Below are 15,343 nucleotides of genomic sequence, written 5' to 3'. Positions count from 1 at the left end.
CTTCCTGATGTTGAAGCAGCAGGCCCAACACTCCAGAGCTTCAAACGGCGATCCAGGTAAGGCATCACCTGCTCCGCGGTGAATCCAATATGTATTTTAAAACCAAATGTTTAATGACAACATACAGTGGGATCTAAAAGTGTCACACTGTCACTGTCGGGTAGTCATGGTCCTCTAGTCGTGGGGGTGGGGGATTGGGAGGGGGGGGGGGGCCTCACAAATGAAATAGCTTAGGGCCTCTCTCCAAATCCGGCCCTGACCATGACGGTCTTCCCCTTTTCTGCCCCATCACGCCATCACTGATGGCTGGCGGCGGTTTCCAACCGGGCACAATTTTCAAAGGGACCCGAAGCAGCCCAGCCTCGAGCAGCCCAGTCCCGAGCAGCCCAGTCCCGAGCAGCCCAGTCCCGAGCAGCCCAGCCCCGAGTAGCCCAGCGTCGATCAGCCAGCGTCAGAGACCCAGCCCAGCCCAGAGTCAGAGACCCAGCCGAGCATCGGAGACCCAGCCCAGCCCGGACTCAGAGATGTCTCCAATGTCGCCAATGTCACCAAACGGAAAGCGGAGACTCTGATCCCGGTGGAGAAGAATGACCAGTGACCAGCTCCCGCTGTGAGTCCCCATTACACCGCCAATTCCAGCCACTACCCCTCTGGTCCCCCTCGCTGGCTCCTCACCCGTGATGCCCCTCTCTCCCCCATGGCTCTTTCCCCGTCTTTTCTCCGAGCTCACTCCCCCCCCCCCCCGCCCATGCACCCCTCTCCCACACAACCCCCCCCCCCTGCCCACACCCCCTTCCCCCACAATTCCCCCAGCCCACCCCCCCCCTCCACAACCCCCCGCTCAACCCCCTGCTCACACGCACCTCTCCCCTGCCCACATAACCCCTCCCCCCTCCCAAGTGAGAGTGTTGCCTCGAGGGGAGCCATGGTGGATTTGCGTCTAAGCTGTGTGCAGAAAAACCAAACCAATTTGAATGGTCAAAGTCATCATAAAGATAAATAGTAAATAAATACATTTCACCCTAGGAGCAAGAAATTCAACATAGCAGGCAAACACTGCTGAAAGAATTACACTGTGGGCCGAGGTGCTTTTTGGTTCCATTTCGTGACCCACATCCCATATCTCCCTGTTGTGGTGCGTGGGATTCAAAAGGAGGCACGAAGTCCAATGTTTTGAGAAGCACCTTTATTATATTCCTCCCGGGTGTAGGGAAGACGAAACCAGAGGAAGATGGCACCCAAACCCCTGCCTTTTAAACCCTCCGGCTGAGGGCCGCCTCCGGACTGCACCACTCCTGTTACAGTATAACACTGTATTTATAACATTTTGTGTAAAAATATTTTAGAAATCATATCTGAAATCCGCCAAGAAAAAAACCTGTACGTATTTTTAAAATATGGAAAAAAACTCAAATTTTCCAAGTAGTAATTGTCTAATCAAAGCACGTTTGACATTGAGTCAGACGCCTACTGACCAATCACGTGCTTTCTTTCAGGCTAGCTAGGCAGGGAGCATACTGGGATCATGGTGATGGGAGATTCCGAGGAAGGTTAGTGCAAGAGGTTTTAACTATCAAAACAATAATACAAATACCCTCACATGATTATCGTACACCATATTAAACCATGACAGTATGATTGATGATTACTGTGAACTTTCAGCAAATTATCATCGTTTTTGCAAGAGAATGAACTGCAGATTACTGTGCATGCATACGTTTGAAAGAGTTCAACTTTGAATATTACCCAACTGTACTGAAGTAGCAATGTTCTCCAAAAAGGAGAGCGGTCCAAGACATGGTTATTATTGTGAGATTGTAGTGCTTTCTTTCATACATCGCATGTGCAGTTGGGGGTTATGAGTGAGTGGCTAGGGCGAGGGATGGGGTAAAAGGAGCGAACTAATAATATTAATATAATATCAAGGGGGTAGTGGGGTTAGTGTGTGTATGTGTAGGGTGGTTAACCACGTGTCGAGCGGACTGGACCCAAAGGGTGGCACTTGGTCTAGTAAAGAAATAAAAATGCAATGTTTCTGTTTCTAAACTACCCATTCATGACAGTATTCGCACCTATGAAATCTAAACCAAAAGATTGGGAAAATAAATGATTATATAAGTCAACTTTCGTTGTTTAGTGTTTCGAATTAAGTGTTACTGAATTTATAAAATTCCATTAGCTGTTGGGTCTGGAATAAGATGTAAAACTTTTTTTTTAATAACTCCATTCTTAACCTTCTGCTGTGCATTTCAGGTTTCTGACAATCAAGAAACGTGCCAATCCCATATCAAAGAATAAAATACATTTGGTCTTACTTCAACATCATGCAGAAGAAACTTTCCAACGAGTTGGTGGAGAGTTCCTTTCCACAGCATGTGGAGAGTCTGGTCTGGGTCAGCAAGGCCTGGGCTGCACAAAGTACAAACTTGGCTGGGCCGCCAGGGGTAAAGTTGCGGGGAGGGCAGGAGCGTTGAGAAGGAGGGGGTCGGGGATCATGCCAGCAACTCACTCACTCACCGCTGCAGCGGTGCTCCGGGCGCAGAGCCACCACATTGTGGGCGGGAAGGAAAGTAGCTCGGGTGGCTGCGAGTGGCCGTCGGGATCAGACAGCGGCCTGACATAGGTGGAAATCCTGGAGGGGAGTTATTAGGGTGAATGCACAGTCTTTTTTCCCCAAGGTAGGGGAATCAAGAACTAGAGGACGCAAGTTTAAAGTGCGAGGGGAAAGATTTAATGGGAACCTGAAGGGCAACTTTTTCCACACAGGCAGTGGTGGGTTTATGGAATAAACTTCCAGTGGGGGTAGTTGAGGCAGTTACAATAACAATATTTCATTAAGTATTGGACAGGCACTTGTATAGGAAGGTTTTAGAAGGATATGGGCCAAATGCAGGTGTGGGATTAGCTTAGATGGAGCATCTTGGTCACTATGGATGAGTTGGGCCAAAGGGCCTGTTTCTACTCTGTTTGATCTATGACTATGCTGAAGTCAGTAATATATAAAAACAAATACTGGTTCCAGAACACACTTCATCCTATCAGATGAAAAAAAACGAGTTTACCTTGATTATTTGCTTCCTTCCTTTAATCATACATGCAGCTGCTGATTCATCAGTTTCATCAGCCTCAATATTTCTCAGCAGATTTTTGTGTCAGAGTTAATCAAATGCATTCTGAAAATCCAGGCATTATTAACATACCTACAGAAGACTTTCCTCTCCATCTCCATTTCCCATCTTACCCCTGGCCTTTGTTATTATCTTTACCCAAGTGCCAATCATCCCCTTTCACCTGAATCCACCCATTTCTTGCCAGTTTTGCCCCAACCCTTCTCCTCACCTCTTTGCATTTTTTTCTCTCCTCTACTCCATCAATCGGACCAGAAATATTTCTTGTCCATTTTCCCTGCACAGATGCTGACTGGCCTGCTAAATTCCTTTGCCACTTTTTTATTGCTCAAGATTCCAGCATCTGCAACCTCTGTGTCTAAATAAACTCATATCTATGCTAACGGATTGACATCATGTTATCATTGGTTAATACAGCATAGAAAATAGGAATTTGATCTATCAAACTTTGCTACTTATTTGATAAAGCTGTCTGTTTGATGGAGGAACAGCACGTCATTTGCTTGAACAGTGGTATGAATATTTATTTCTCTATTTTCAAGTAACCCTTGCATTCCCTCTCTCTCCATCCCTCCCCCACCCTGATTGTCCTGCTAGTTTTACTGTTTCCCTCATAATCACCTCCTCCACAGCCAACAATGGACCATTCTGGGCCCTTTGGCCATCGGTGTCGGATCTAATTTGTCATGTAACTTTTCATACCTCTAGTTTCGCTCTCCCCGACTCTCAGTTTGAAGAAGGGACGACCTAAAACTTCACCTATTCCTTTTCTCCAGAGATTTGTGTTCCTTTGTGTTCATCTTTAGTGTTAACCAGCATCTAACCATTCTGCTGCTGTTTCTTCATACTCCTGCAAATAATTTCCTTTTTAATGTCTATATAACCATATAACAATTACAGCACGGAAACAGGCCATCTCGGCCCTACAAGTCCGTGCCGAACAACTTTTTTCCCTTAGTCCCACCTGCCTGCACTCATACCATAACCCTCCATTCCCTTCTCATCCATATGCCTATCCAATTTATTTTTAAATGATACCAACAAACCTGCCTCCACCACTTCCACTGGAAGCTCATTCCACACCGCTACCACTCTCTGCGTAAAGAAGTTCCCCCTCGTGTTACCCCTAAACTTCTGTCCCTTAATTCTGAAGTCATGTCCTCTTGTTTGAATCTTCCCTATTCTCAAAGGGAAAAGCTGATCCACATCAACTCTGTCTATCCCTCTCATCATTTTAAAGACCTCTATCAAGTCCACCCTTAACCTTCTGCACTCCAGAGAATAAAGACCTAACTTTTCTCTGTAACTTAGTTGTTGAAACCCAGGCAACATTCTAGTAAATCGCCTCTGTACTCTCTCTATTTTGTTGACATCCTTCGTATAATTGGGAGACCAAAATTGTACACCATACTCCAGATTTGGTCTCACCAATGCCTTGTACAATTTTAAATTACATCCATTACATTAAAGGCTAGCATACCAAAAGCTTTCTTTACCACCCTATCTATATGAGATTCCACCTTCAAGGAACTATGCACGGTTATTCCCAGATCCCTCTGTTCAACTGTATTCTTCAATTCCCTACCATTTACCATGTACGTCCTATTTTGATTTGTCCTGCCAAGGTGTAGTACCTCACATTTATCAGCATTAAACTCCATCTGCCATCTTTCAGCCCATTCTTCCAAATGGCCTAAATCACTCTGTAGACTTTGGAAATCCTTTTCATTATCCACAACACCCCCTATCTTGGTATCATCTGCATACTTACTAATCCAATTTACCACACCTTCATCCAGATCATTGATGTACATGACAAACAACAAAGGACCCAACACAGATCCCTGAGGCACCCCACTAGTCACCTGCCTCCAACCCGATAAACAGCCATCCACCATTACCCTCTGGCTTCTCCCATTCAGCCACTGTTGAATCCATCTTGCTATTCCTGCATTTATACCCAACAGTTGAACCTTCTTAACCAACCTTCCATGAGGAACCTTGTCAAAGGCCTTACTAAAGTCCATATAGACAACATCCACTGCTTTACCCTCGTCAATTTCCCTAGTAACCTCTTCAAAAAATTCAAGAAGATTAGTCAAACATGACCTTCCAGGCACAAATCCATGCTGACTGTTCCTAATCAGACCCTGTTTATCCAGATGCTTATATATATTATCTCTAAGTATCTTTTCCATTAATTTGCCCACCACTGAAGTCAAACTAACAGGCCTATAATTGCTAGGTTTACTCTTAGAACCCTTTTTAAACAATGGAACAACATGCGCAGTACGCCAATCCTCGGGGACTATTCCGTTTCTAATGACATTGAAATATTTCTGTCATAGCCCCGGCTATTTCTACACTAACTTCCCTCAATGTCCTAGGGAATATCCTGTCAGGACCTGGAGACTTATCCACTTTTATATTTTTCAAAAGTGTCAGTACTTCTTTTACTTTGAACCTCATAGTATCCATAGCTACTCTACTAGTTTCCCTTACCTCACATAATTCAATATCCTTCTCCTTGGTGAATACCGACGAAAATAAATTGTTCAATATCTCCCCCATCTCTTTTGGCTCTGCAGATAACTATCCACTCTGTCTCTCCAATGGACCAATTTTATCCCTCGTTATCCTTTTGCTATTAATATAGCTGTAGAAACCCTTTGGATTTACTTTCACCTTACTTGCCAAAGCAACCTCATGTCTTCTTTTAGCTTTTTTAATTTTTTTCTTAAGATTCTTTTTACATTCCTTATACTCCTCAAGCACCTCATTTACTTCATGCTGCCTATAATTATTGTAGATCTCCCTCTTTTTCCAAACAAGATGTCCAATTTCCCTTGAAAACCAGGGCCCTTTCCACTTTTTACTGTTTCCTTTCAACCGAACAGGAACATAAAGATCTGTACTCTTAAAATTTCCACTTTAAATGTCCTCCATTTCTCTTCTACATCCTTCCCATAAAACAAAATGTCCCAGTTCACTCCTTTTAAATCATTTCGCATCCCATCAAAGTTAGCCTTTCTCCAATCAAAAATCTCAACTCTAGGTCCAGTTCTGACCCTCTCCATAATTATATTGAAACTAATGGTATTGTGATCACTGGACCCGAAGTGCTCCCCAACGCACACCTCCGCCACCTGTCCCGTCTCATTTCCTAACAGGAGGTCCAACACTGCCCCTCCTCTAGTAGGTACCTCTATGTATTGCTGCAAAAAACTATCCTGCACACATTTTACAAACTCCAAACCATCCAGCCCATTTACCGAATGTGTTTCCCAGTGTGGAAAGTTGAAATCTCCCACAATCACTACTTTGTGCTTACTACTAATATCTGCTATCTCCTTACATATTTGCTCTTCCAATTCTCGATCCCCATTTGGCAGTCTATAATACACCCCTATAAGTGTCGCTACCCCTTTCCCACTTCTCAGTTCCACCCAAATAGCCTCCCTAGATGAGCCCTCCAATCTATCCTGCCAAAGCACTGCTGTAATATCTTCCCTGACTAGTAATGCAACACCTCCACCTCTTGCCCCTCCAATTCTATCACACCTGAAGCAACAAAATCCTGGAATATTTAGTTTCCAATCACAGCCCTCCTGCAACCATGTTTCACTGATCGCTACAACATCATACTTCCAGGTGTCTATCCAGACTCTAAGCTCATCCACCTTTCTTACAATGCTCCTAGCATTAAAATATGCACATTTAAGAAACCCCCCGCCTCTTATTCTCTGTTTATTTCCTTTTTTTTCTTTCTCCTCTTGTGCCCGAGTGCTTCCCTTTTCTGCTTCCTGCCTCCCATTCTGTCAACTAGCTTTCTCTATTTGAGTCCCTCGCCCCAACCATTCTAATAATTCCTTTTGAAAGCTGAAAGCTCTAATTCTTTCTTCCTATACATTCCTGACCGTAACAATTCGTTATGTAAATGTTTTTGTGCTACCTTTGTTTTTGCCAATCTCTATAATTTCTGTTTACATGTGCTTTTGCTTCAGAAAACATTTTCTCCTAAATCACTCTGTAAAAGTGCTTCATGATTTGTGCTTGCCTGTCAAATCTTCTCTTGACCTTTTCTGCTTCATATTAACTCATTTCAACTAGTTTCTCCATCCCGTTACTATGCAAGTAAATCCCTTTTAAGCCATGCAGGTTGTTTGAAAACAATGCGGTAAAATTCACTGAAAATACCTGAGTTTCTGCAGAGGACTGCCAGCATTTTTTTGTAATTGTCAGCAACGTTTGGACTCCTGCTTGAATGTGTAACTCCAGGCAGAGATCTTTCCCAAGTTCATGAACACAGCATAAACTCATGAATTATCCAGCATTCACATCAGGGACACTCATTTACAGTTCTAGTCTATTTTTCAGTCAGTATCAGTCATTACCACCTGTCCCCACAGCACAGACCATTGTAGGCTCCACCTTTCCTTGATCATCGTTAGTTCTTGCGTCTTTCATTCATTTGTTCTATTTCTCTATATCACTGTCTATATATCTCGTTTCCCTGTCCCCTGACTCTCATTCTGAAGAAGTGTCGACCCAAAATGTCACCTATTATTTTTCTCCAGAGATGCTGCCTAATCCGCTGAGTTACTCTAGCTGTTGTGTCTATCTTAAACCTGAAATCGCCTTTAAACAGAGTGCGGCAAGAAATAACTGTGCACTACATTTCTTATTTAGAAACATGGAAACATAGAAAATAGGTGCAGGAGGAAGCCATTTGGCCCTTCGAGCCAGCACCGCCATTCATTGTGATTATGGCTGATCGTCCCCAATCAATAACCTGTGCCTTTTTCTCCCCATATCCCTTGATTCCACTAGCCCCTAGAGCTCTATCTAACTCTCTCTTAAATCCATCCAGTGATTTGGCCTCCACTGCCCTCTGTGGCAGTGAGTTCCACAAATTCACAACTGTGGGTGAAAAGTTTTTTCTCACCTCAGTCTTAAATGGCCTTCCCTTTATTCTAAGACTGTGACCACTGGTTCTGAACACGCCCAACATTGGGAACATTTTGCCAGTCCTATTTTATAATTGTATATGGTCCTATAAGATATCCCCTCATCCTTCTAAACTCCAGTGAATACAAGCCTAGTCTTTTCAATCTTTCCTCATATGACAGTCCCGCCATCCCAGGGGTCAATCTCTTGAACCTACGCTGCACTGCCTCAATCACAAGGATGTCCTTCCTCAAATTAGGAGACCAAAACTGTACACAATACTCCAGATGTGGTCTTACCAGAGCCCTATACAACTGCCGAAGAACCTCTTTACTCCTATACTGAAATCCTCTTGTTTTCAAGGCCAACATTCCATTAGTTTTCTTCACTGCTTGCTGTACCTGCACGACAACTTTCAGTGACCAGTGTACAAGGACACCCAGGTCTCATCATACCTCCCCCTTACCTAACCTAACCCCATTGAGGTAGTAATCTGCCCCCTTGTTTTTGCCGCCAAAGTGGATGACCTCACATTTATCTATATTATACTGCAACTGCCACGCATCTGCCCACTCACTCAACCTGCCCAGGTCACCCTGCAACCTCCTAACATCCTCTTCACAGTTCACACTGCCACCCAGCCTTATGTCATCCGCAAACTTGCTAGTGTTGCTCCTAATTCCCTTTCCCAAATTAATATATATGGTAAACTGTTGCGGCCCTAACACCGAGCCTTGCGGCATTCCACTTGCTTCTGCCTCTGAAAAGGACCCGTTCACTCTTACTCATTGCTTCCTGTCTGCCAACCAATTTTCTATCCACGTCAACACCCTATCGCAAATACCATGTGCTCTAATTTTATTCACCAGGTTCCAGTGCGGGATCTTATCAAAGGCTTTCTGAAAGTCTAGATACACTACATCCACTGGCTCCTCTTTATCCATTTTACTTGTCACATCCTAAAAAAATTCCAGAAGATTAGACAAGCATGATTTCCCTTTCATAAATCCGTTGTCTTGGACTAATCCTTTTACTGCTATCTAAATGCTCCATTATTACCTCTTTAATAATTGACTCCAGCATCTTTCCTACCACTGACGTCAGGCTAACTGGTCTGTAATTCCCCGTTTATTCTCTCGCTCCATTCTTGAAAAGTGGGATGACATTAGCTATCCTCCAGGCCACAGGAACTGATCCTGAATTTATTGAACATTGGGAAATGATCACCAATGCGTCCACTATTTCTAGAGCCACCTCCCCTTCATTTATAATACAGATTAATTTACAAAGAACCACTTCTTAATTACTTTCCTTAATTTATTTTCCTTTAAGGCATCATTCAAAAACTGTATACAAATTATTGTTGTGGTTATTATGGTCAAATAATGGCTTCTGTGAAATATAATGGCTGAAAATTAAATTTTCCATTCTCACATCATTCATGCTTTTTAATTTATTTAAAGAGATTTATTTTGTTCTATTTTTCTTGCTTCAAGCAATCTAATCGAGTCAAGAGGTATAGACTCAGGATCAGTTCCTGTGGATTGGAGGGTAGCCAATGTTATCCCACTTTTTAAGAAAGGCGGGAGAGAGAAAACAGGGAATTATAGACCAGTTAGCCTTACATTGGTGGGGAAGGTGATGGGGAAGATGCTGGAGTCAATTATAAAAGATGAGATAGCCGAACATTTGGATAGCAGTAACAGGATCGGTCTGAGTCAGCATGGATTTACGAAGGGGAAATCATGCTTGACTAATCTTCTGGAATGTTTTGATGATGTAACTAGGAAAATGGACAAGTGAGAGCCAGTGGATGTAGTGTACCTGGACTTTCAGAAAGCATTTGATAAGGTCCCACATAGGAGATTAGTGGGCAAACTTAGGGCACATGGTATTGGGGCTAGAGTGCTGACTTGGATAGAGAAGTGGTTGGCAGACAGGAAACACAGAGTGTGGATTAACGAGTCCCTTTCAGAATGGCAGACAGTGACTTGTGGCTTAACGCAAGGCTCGGTGCTGGGACCACAGCTATTTACAATATACATCAATGATTTGGATGAAGGGATTCAAAGTTGCATTAGCAAATTTGCAGATGACACAAAGCTGGGTGGCAGTGTGAACTATGAGAAGGATGATATGAGAATGCAGGGTGATTTGGAAAGGTTGGGGGGGGCAGATGGCAGATGGTTTAATGCAATGTGATGTTATCCATTTGGTAGCAATTAAGTTTAATCTAAATGGCGGTTTGGGAAATGGGAGGTGGGGGGTCCACATTTGGTAGCTAAAGCAGGCAGGAAAGCCTTTATAACAAGAGGAATCGTATTCATGGCTAAATGGCGCCAAGGGTAATTGGGAAAATCGGGGGAAGTACACTAGTGGGGTGCTGGGGGGGTCCTTTGTACATCATCAATGATCTGGATGAAGGTGAAAGGATTAGTAAGTATGCAGGTACCAGCATAGGTGAATGAAAGCGAATGGCATGATTTAGGCCTTTATAAATGGGGGCAAAGATGGCAGAATTTAATGCGATAAATGTGAGGTACTACCCCCTGGGAAAATCAAAATAGGACGTACAGAAATGGTAAGGAATTCTTGAACATTCTGGGTGTGCAGAGCCCATAGATGAAAGACCACACAGAGCTGAGATAGAAGCTGGGATGTGTGTGCAATTTTATGGTCCCCTATATTTGAGGTAGGACATTTACTTGCTATTGAGGATAGTGCAGCGTAGGTTTACAAGAGGTTAAAATGATTCTGGGTTGATGGCGGGACTGTCATATGCAGAGAGAATGGACCAGCTGGGCTTGTATACTCTGGAGTTTGGGAGGATGAGAGGGAATCTCATTGAAACATATAAGATTGTTAAGGGCTTGGACACAATAGAGGCAGGAAACATGTTTCCGATGTTGGGGGAGACCAGAACCAGGGGCCACAGTTTAAGAATAAGGAATAAGCCATTTAGAACGGAGATAAGGAAACACTTTTTCTCACAGAGAGTGGTGAATCTGTGGAATTCTCTGCCTCGGAGGGCGGTGGAGGCAGGTTCTCTGGATGCTTTCAAGAGAGAGCTAGATAGGGCTCTTAAAAAGAGCGGAGTCAGGGGATATGGGGAGAATGCAGGAACAGGGTACTGATTGGGGATGATTAGCCATGATCACATTGAATGGCGGTGCTGGCTCGAAGGGCCTACTCCTGCACTTATTGTCTATTGTCTATTGTCTATAAGAGAGTTTTATTGTCATGTGTCCCAGATAGGACAATGCTGCAGCACAACAGAATATGTAAACGTAATACAGAATGCGGGGTAAAAGTTCAGTGTATAGACCGTAGACCATTATACACAATAAATAACAAATAAAGGCAATAGTATAATAGACTGTTATTGTTTGGAGCTTATTTGATAGCCTGTTGGTGTGGGGAAGAAGCTGTTCCTGAATCTGGATGTTACAGGTTTTCAGGCTCCTGTACCTTCTTCCTGATGGCAATGGAGAGATGAGTGTGTGAACAGGATGGTGTGGGTCTTTGATGATGTTGGCAGCCTTTTTGAGGCAGCGACTGTGATAGATCCCCTCAATGGTGGGGAGTTCAGAGCCGATGATGGACTGGGCAGTGTTCACAACTTTCTGCATTCTTTTCCACTCCTGGATGTTCAAGTTGCCGAACCAGGCCATGATGCAGCCAATTTAACTACAAACCATTTCAAAGGGTTTTTGGAGAGAAAAATCTTTTGGGCATTTGTGCTAAACATATGCAAATGTGTATTCACCTTATTAAATCCAGTTCCTTTGAAGACAATGTAAATCAAATAATTTCTGTTTAGAAGTAAAGCCTAATGTCAGTGTGGGGGGGATAGCTGGTCGGTGCGGACTCAGTGGGCTGGAGGGCATGTTTCGGCACTATACTTCTAAACTAAAGTAAACTAAACCTAAAACTGGCACTGTTCTGGGTCTACAGTCAGCTGTTGTCGCTGCCCTCCTGTGTGCATCTGAGAAATTAATTACCTACAGCAGGCATCTCAAAGCTCTGAAATGATCCCACGCAGGGTATGTGGTCCAAAATCATTCCAAGCTATCCTCCCCCACAGAGTTGTGTTCCTCTTTCATCAGCCAAAATATTGAGTATAGAAGTTGGGGGTCATTTTGCAGTTATAAAAGACGTCCGTGAAGTCACATCTAGAGTATTGTGTTCGGTTCTGCAAACCATGTTATAGAAAAGATGTCAAGCTAGAATTGCAGAGAAGATTTACACGGTTGTCGCCGAGATAAGGGCCTGAGCTCCAAGGAACGGCTGAGCAGGCTGGGACTGAGGGGTGATCTTATAGAAGTGTAAAAAAAAATGTGAGATGAATAGAACGGGCAAATGCACAATCTCTTGCCCAGAGTCGAAGAATTGAGAACCAGAGGACAAGGGTTTAAGGTGAGGGGGAGATGATTTGATAAGAAGCTGAGGGGTAAGTTTTTTTACATAAAGAGTGGTGGGTATTTGGATAGAGCCGCTGGAAGAGATATTTGAGGCATGTACTATCCCAACGTTTATAAAGCATTTAGACAGGTTGGGTCGGTGAGCCTGTTTGCTCACTGAAGAAGGGTCTCGACCTGAAACGTCACCCATTCCTTCTCTCCAGAGATGCTGCCTGTCCCGTTGAGTTTTTTATTATTTTTTTTTTTAATTTTTTTTTTTTTTATTAGAAGTACGGTAAATTACAATACTACACAACACATATATCTTAATACATTTTTTGTACCGCTTCATTTTTTTTTGAGCTTTAAGAAAAAGATAGAAGTAAAGAAAGTAAAGAAAGTGCGCAAGAGTCGTGAAGTGCAAGAGTGTTGGGAAAAGAAAGCCCCTTAGAAAAGAAGTTAGAGAAGGAAGTAAAGTGAGAAAGTAGACCCTAGAAAAGAAAGAAAAAGAAAATAGGAACAATCGCTCTATTATAACATTAAACTCCGCAGAAAGGGGACTACCAACCAAGTCTGTTTTTGTTGTTTTACCTCCCGTTACCAGGTCCTGATACCATTTATTTATTTATTTATTTATTTAAATTACTATTGCACCTCATACTTGTAATAGGTCCAGAAACATAGACCACGTCTTTTGGAATTGGTCTGCTTTACCTGCTAAGAGGAATCTCATCTCTTCCAGATGTCCCGTTGAGTTACTCCAGCTTTTTGTTTCTATCCACACTATGACTCCTTTCTACCTTAATCTGTGGGTCCCACAGAACTGATATGGAAGCGAGTCATCAAGTCGTGACAGTCTGAGAAGAGAAGATGTGATCACGGAAAATTAGAATACAGGAATGACAAGTAATTAAGAAGCAAATGCACTAGGTCAACGTCCACAGCACTGAGGTCCTAAATACCTTGTCTGATGGATAAGCTACATTGTTTGCATGCTTGACGCCAGAGTCCTGAAAGAATGTGTACCCTTAGAACTGACTTTGCAAACAATTGCCAGATGGACCGAGGAAACGCATCCCCACCATTTGTTGGAATCCCTTCCTTGTGGTTGCTCAAAATAGAGAAGGAACATTTAGAGATAGACACAAATAGCTAAAGCGGGACAGGCAACATCTCAGGATAGAAGGAATAGGTGATGTTTTGGGTCGAGTCACTTCCTCAGACTGTTAGGTGAAAGAGAAACGAGAGATATGAAGTTAGAATGTGAAAACGAGAAATCAAAGGGGACATAGGTAAGGTTAGCTGAAAGGACCTGTGGTGCATGGTGATGGGTCATGTAAGTTTCCTTATAGAGGCTATTTACGATGTGCTTCCATCACCGCAGAACCTTAAACAGTGGGTAGGTGGCCAGAGTGGTGTTGTCTTTGATGCAACGACTTCCTTCAATGACGGGGAGGTCAGTACCAGTGATGGTCTGGTCAGTGTTCACCACTTTTTGTAATATTCAGGCATTTGAGTTGCCAAACCAGACCATGATGCATATCGGTCAATATGCCCTGTACTGTCCACCTATATAAGGTCAAGAGCGTATTCGTTGACATTCATTGATTAGAATTTGTTCAGGATAGCAACCAAAGCCTTGATTAATATACAGGCACCGTGACATCATATGTCAGCTTTTGTGAGGACAGTTGCATTCCCACTAGGACCCGGATCTGGTTCAACAACAACAGCAGAACTCAGACAGCTCCGCCAGTTTAAATATGCGGCCTATAGGAGCGGGGATGCAAAGCTCGCCAGGCAGGCCAAGTACAAGCTGAGAAGAGGAATCAGAGCTGCCAAGGAAAGGTACTCTGCGAAGTTGAGGAGTAAGTTCTCAGCTAATGACTCTTCTTCAGTGTGGCTTGCAAGAAATCACCAGCTACAAGAGGAACCCCCCCCCCCCCCCCCCCCTCCCCCCCTCCTTGGATCAGCTGACCAATGACCTGAACGAGTTCTGCTGCAGGTTTGATAGGCAGAAACATAACCCTGGTACCCCCTCCCCCCACCCACTCCTCCCCAATCACCACCACACCTCCTTACAGCCTGACCAGTCTGCAAAGTCTGAACCCTTCCCCACACACTCCTCCCCAATCACCACCACACCCACTGCAGCCTGACTCCAGTCTGCAAAGACTGAGCCCTCGTCCACCATCCACCGCCTCCTTGCTGCCCAACATCAATCTGGCCACTTCTCCATCACTGACAATAGCAATTGAGGAGGTGGAAAAGCTATTCAGGAGACAGAAAATCTGGAAATTTCCAGGACCGGATAATGCTTCCCCATCTACCTTCACGCTCTGTCGAACCACTGGCACCAGTCTACACAGACATTTTCAATCGGTCTCTGCGTACCTACACTGGCACAGCCTGATTAAGTCTCCACTATTGTTCCCAAAAGCCAGGGACTACTGGTCTTAATGACTACAGGCCTCTCGCACTGACCTCTGTAATCATGAGCAGCACCCCTTGAAAGACTTGTGCTGGCCCACATGAAAAATATCACAAACCCCCTGCTAGACCCCCCCTGCAGTTTGCTTACCGGGCAAATAGATCAGTGGATGATGCAGTGGATGAACCTAGGCCTGCAGTTCATCCTCCAGCACCAAGACCGCCAGGGGACCTATGCAAGGATTTTGTTTGTGGATTTTAGCTGCATTCAACACCATTGTGCCAGAGCTACTACACTCCAAACTCTCCCAGTTGACTGTGCCTGAACCCCTCTGTCAGTGGATCACCAACTTCCCGACAGACAGAAAGCAGCATGTGAGGCTGGGAAAGCACATCTCGGACCCGCAAACATTCAGCCTAGGAGCACCACAAGACTGC

Source organism: Leucoraja erinacea, chromosome 7, assembly GCF_028641065.1.
Source record: "Leucoraja erinacea ecotype New England chromosome 7, Leri_hhj_1, whole genome shotgun sequence".
Lineage (NCBI taxonomy): Eukaryota > Metazoa > Chordata > Chondrichthyes > Rajiformes > Rajidae > Leucoraja > Leucoraja erinaceus.
This window is presented reverse-complemented; position numbering follows the sequence as displayed.